The sequence below is a fragment of the Durio zibethinus genome, chromosome 27, assembly GCF_047325235.1.
Source record: "Durio zibethinus cultivar Kanyao isolate XHJ-2024 chromosome 27, ASM4732523v1, whole genome shotgun sequence".
Lineage (NCBI taxonomy): Eukaryota > Viridiplantae > Streptophyta > Magnoliopsida > Malvales > Malvaceae > Durio > Durio zibethinus.
The window spans coordinates 17,804,797-17,810,709 of NC_143188.1; positions in this window are offsets into that span (position 1 = coordinate 17,804,797).

The following is a 5,913-nucleotide window of genomic DNA, read 5'->3' on the forward strand; positions in this document are numbered from 1 at the left end:
GATCCTGTGTTAAGATCTTTGACTACAGATTGGATCTCTAATTCAGTTGATTGGAAATCAATTCCCTTATTCAATTAAAAATTAGGAAGAAAAGGAAACAAAGATGATGATGATGATGATAATGATAATGATAATAATAATAATATAATAATACTATAATATGATAGTAATAATAATAAAATACTATAATATAATAATAATAAAATAATATATCATACTATGCTATACTACTAACTATAATAAAATAATACTAATACTAAGAACAAAATAGCAAAAACAAACTCTGATTGACCCTAAACACAGATGAGTGCCTATAGTACAAGGAGGGGATAAGTTTTAAATAGCACATATTTTGTCTGGATCCACTTCTATTCCCTTTCACTAACCACAAAACCTAACAGTTTTCCTAATTTAGCATCAAATATACACTTGGCAAGATTTAACTTCAGCTGGAATCTTTTCAACCTATCTAACAACTATATGAGATTAACTACATAATCTTCTCTATCATGAGATTTTGCAATCATATCATCTCTATACACTTTTATCTCTTTATGCATCATGTCATGAAAGAAAGTTACTATTGTTCTTTGATAAGGAGCACCAACATTTTTCAACGTAAAAGGCATGACTTTGTAACAGAATGTCCCTCACACGATCACGAAAATTGTTTTCTCTATATCTTTTTGAGCCATCTTAATATGATTATAGCTTGAGAAGCCATCCATAAAGAAAACTATGGAATACCTAGCAGTGTTATCCATTAGGGTATTGATATGGGTAGAGAAAAATTATCTTTAAGATGTGCCTTATTTAGATCTTGATAATCGATATACATTATCACCTTTCCATCTTTCTTGGAAATAAGCATTATATTAGCTACCCATTCAAGATATTTTGCCACCTCAAAAAATTCAGCATCAAATTGCTTTTTTATCTTCTCTTTAATTTTTAACAGTATCTCTAGCTTCATGTGCTTTAGCCTTTGATGTACTAGCTTGTATTCTAGTTTTAAAGGCAATTTATACTCTACAATATCAATACTGAGTCCTCACATATCCTGGTAAGACCATGCAAATACATCCACGTATTCTCAGAGTAGTTTTTCTAACCATTGGCTATCACCTGGTGAAAGAGACATACCAATTTTAACCTATTTTCTATTTTTATCATCCTCTTAATTTACCAATTTGATAATTTTTTGGTGAGGCTTAATTGGTTTATCTTCATGTTCTATTAATTTTAACAAATCAAAAGGCAATGTGTAATTATCTAAATCTTCTTCATTATCAAGTTTGTCAACATGAATCAGATTTTCATAATTGAATATGAGATTATTATCATGATTATATTTATGTTCATTATTTGGGATCCTACAAAGGGTGAAATGAAGAGAATATTGGCACATAATAGTAGAATGACAAGAAAAGGATTAAGGTAAATTAAAATAAAAATGGATAAAAAATAATAGAAAAAATGTAGATGAATCTTCTAAGTCTTTTGTTAAAATGACAAACATAAAACACATCACAAAAGGTTTTCTAATGCTCATAGAGAGCAATTAGGAATTTAAAGTTTCACAATACATTACTTTTCAAAAGTTTTAAAGACAATAGGTAGCTCTATGACTTTTCAATTATTTAACTCAAAATTTGAAGTGCAAGGACAGACGAACAGCTTTTCATCCTAACTTTTACTTTCTTCATCATACACCATCTGAATAGCTAGCTTAGGAAAAGCTTTCCTTAACTCCACACTCAGGATTTCAAGTGCATATAGGTAAATACATTCTCTTGAATGGAAATAATCATAGAGTTAAAAACTGACCATTGGCTTTGACTCTAGCTTATATCCCCTAAGATTAGCCATTCTCTTTTCTTTCTTCTCATTCACTATTTTCATTTTATCCCCTCTTGTCGGTTTATACCCTACGCCAAATGTGTCATTCTTATCATATATTATTGAAAGCTTCATGATTTCTTGTAGATTCTTCCTAAGTTCAGTTTTAGGTTACCATCTTGTCTTAGTAAGTTGCTTGATGACTATTTAATAGTCATAGATAGGTGCAACGAATATAATTTAGATCTTTCAAGCACATATGTTGCATTAGCAATCTTAAAAGATCTATAAGAGCACTTTAAAATTTCATCTATCACTTTCACATAAGGAGTATTTATTGATTGGGTTACCAGTAAATTTGTTTCTCCTATCACGCATGAAAGCTTTTCATAAACAATGAATTTGACTTTTTGGTGGAATAAGGATGGAATAGTACTTGTTATATGAATCCATGGCCTACTTAATAAGCAACTATATGAGGAAGAGATATCCATAACTTAGAATTTTACATTAAAAGTGCATGGGTCAATCTACAACGGTATTTTTATATCTCCTAATATCTCTTTTTAAATCTTGTCGAAGGCTCAAACAATTATATGACTAGGCTTCATGCAAGATCCATTAATTTATAGTTTTACCAAAGTAGTCATAAGCACAACATTGATTGACGAGTTGTTATCAATCAGAACCTGAGCCATTATATGACTCTTGCACTTTATAGTAATGTGAAAAGCTTTAGTACTTCTTCGACCTTCAAAAGGAATCTTTTCATCACTAAAAGAGATGTAGTTTAAGATTGCTAGATGACTAATAAGCTATTTCACATACTCAGTAGATACATTGTGGATACATATACTTGATTCAACACCTTCAGTAAAGCATTACGGTATCACTCTAAGCTTAGTAATAATGACAATAGCAAAATTCTAGTTGGCATCTTGTTCAACTATTCTACACACTATACTTGTATGTTTTATTAGCTTTAAAAATTCATGAGCTTAATTCTCAAAGACTGATTTTTGACATTCTTTATTAGGGACTATTATAAGATTACTCTGACTTTTTTTTCTCTGACCTTTGCATTTTCTTTCTGAACTTTCTCTAATGTTTATGGAGTATAACATCTCCCACTCCGAGTTATACCTCTTATGCCTATTATGTTTGTAGTATCTAGATTGACCACAATGTTACAATTGCACATTTTATGGTACTACTTTGTTATTTTGGTATGAAAAAGGGCCAAAGACTTTAATTGTCACTACTGATTGAGAGATGGCTTTTTTGGCCTTGGGGTCAACTTTTCATCATAATAGATAGTTACTGCTCTACATATAAACATATTATTTGAATCAATGGTAGACACTTCAACTTTCATCAAATCTTCTTTTTCTTTGTAAAACTTTATCTGACTCATATGTATTAATTTCTACACATTTTGACAGAATTGGTCACAACTCTTGATAGAATGTATCAAAACTCCTTTGTGATGGTCACAGCTCTTAGCTAAATTAATCATTCTGAAGCATTTATAAGTCTCTATTGACTTTAACATATTAGCTTTGACTAAGGCTTTAAACACCTTAGCCATCAAAGTTTTTATTTCATATATCCCTCTCTTCATATAATATATTTACCCATCAATCAAAACATTTATTAATGGTTTGGTATGATTTGGTAAAGGGTTTCTATTAATATTTGGAGTCCCTTGTTGTCTAGTGTCAAAGTTTAACACCCATTCATTGATTAACCTTTGCACTTTACTTTTTAAAGCAGTACAATTTTTCATAAAATGGCTTGAATTTTCATAATGGTAATCACAACATGCATTAGGGTCATACCACTTGGGAAACAGAAGTTTCAATAGTTAATAATGGCAAAGGCTAGTAAATGTTTTTCAATAAATTGAGGGTATAAGTCTGTGTATGTCATAGGGATATGATCAAAAGTGATTTTTTCTTGGGCATTTCTTAGGGCTCTTGGACCACTACTTAGGTTAGGTCTCCATTTTGGTTTGGTAGGTGCAATAAGATGATTGTATGCATAGGTGGGTGTCTAAAAGGATGGCTAAAAATAAAATGGACGAGCTGGTTATTGTATCGATTGATATAGTTGATATGGATGGAGGATGGATGTCATATTATTTATGGGAAAGTAGTAGGTTTGGTACATTGATGCAAAGTACAAAGTGAAACTTTTTTTCTATTACCCTACATAGTTTACTATTTGAGCTTCTTTCTTTTTGAGAGCTTTGCCTTTTTTGTACTAGTCATCTCTTTTGCATCAAGCTTGCCATTCTTTATGGCATTTTCAATAATCTCACTTGATATCGTCATATCTATAAAATTTTTGGTTGCATTATTAATCAATCTTTCATAATAAAGAGTTTTCAGGGCGTTCACAAACAAGACAGTTGTCTCTTTCTCAATGAAATGAGGTTGTCTTTGTGCAGTCACATCTTTTTATCTCTAAGTGTACTCCTTAAAGTTTTTTAGTGCCTTCTTTTTCATGCTTTGCAAAGACAGACGATCTGGAGCTAGATCTATGATATGTCGATATTGTGTACAAAATACCTTTATATGCTCTTTCCAAGAATGAATATGAGTTCTATCTAGTTGAACATACCATCTGGCTACAGAACTCGTAAAACTATCCTGAAACATATACATCAACAACTTTTTATCATAAGCATGTGCCGTCATCTTATGATAATACATGTGATATGAGTCATTAGGCATTTTGTGCCATCATATTTTTTAAACTTAGGGACTTTGAATTTAGGTGGAATAACTATGTCCAAGACTAAAGAAAGCTTGGTTGCATCTATGGAGCCATAAAAATCCATTCCTTGTACAGCCCTAAGTCTTTTATCTAATAATTTTATCTTTTACTGGGCATTAGTATATTTCACTTTCTTAGATGTTTTCATTTTTATTTTTTTCTCTCTCCTTGGGATCATCCAAGTTTAAAATAAAGATTGCCTCAGATGATTTTTCTACTATGACGAGATTAGCAAAATTTTAAAATTATCTTAAAACAGGTGTGAATGTCATTCTTGGATAAGGATAAAAATATCTTTTGGGAGTAAGAATTTGTACTTTGGCTCCTTAAGAAGGTTGGGTCGATCATGGTTCAAACTTTAGAAGGTATATAAGATCCACTGTCTGGCAATTGCTTTTGAAAGCTAGGATTTTCTTCTATCATTTTTCTTTTGTCAAGATTTTTAAGCATGTCTATTATCTTACTAAGACCTTTTCAAATCGATTGGTCTATTTTTGTTTCATGATTCTTATTTGAGCCTAGGTGTTGTTGAATGGCGAGTAGGTTGAGTCAAAATTTTTGGTAGGTGAGCTATTTTTGAACCTTTATTACCATAAATTTTCAAAAATCAAAATATCATGTGTTGAAAATTTTATTTTTCACTTTTTTTATGATTTTTTTTAAAGAATATGGTTATTAAAAATGGTGCACATGATGCATGAATGCAAGTGAGAGATATTTTCTTTTGAATGAATTTCAACACTAGAAATTTTCATTGATTCGATACAACTTTTGTTACATGAGATTTATTATTCTAGAATTATATCCATAGAAATATTTAACTTGTTTATAATGGTCCTTAGCCTTGTCTAGAAAGTTTACTAGGTGCTATTCATATTCTCCTACAGGATTAAGTTCTCTTTTTAACACTTTTACCTTTTCAAACATTTCTCATACCTTTTTCACTACCTTGTAAACTTGACTGGTTAGGTGTTCTATGTACTGTTACCTTCCTAAGCATTTTGCTCTTTATCTTATTGTGCATCTCTTTCTAAATCACATATGAAAATCTAATCTTTTTTGCTTCTTTGCCACTAATAAATTATTGCTGAAATATGATTCTTGTGGTCTTGTAGTTTTAACTCTAACCCTTAGATCACCTAGTAAAGTGATTCTTTTTTGTTTAGTACTTTAAGGTACTTTCTTCTCTCTTTTATGAACATAGCCTTTAACCGTTCCTTTTCTTTTTAGCATTCAACTAATCTTTCTAAAGTTGTAGAGTATAATCCATTCCAATTCTAACATTCTTGAAAAATT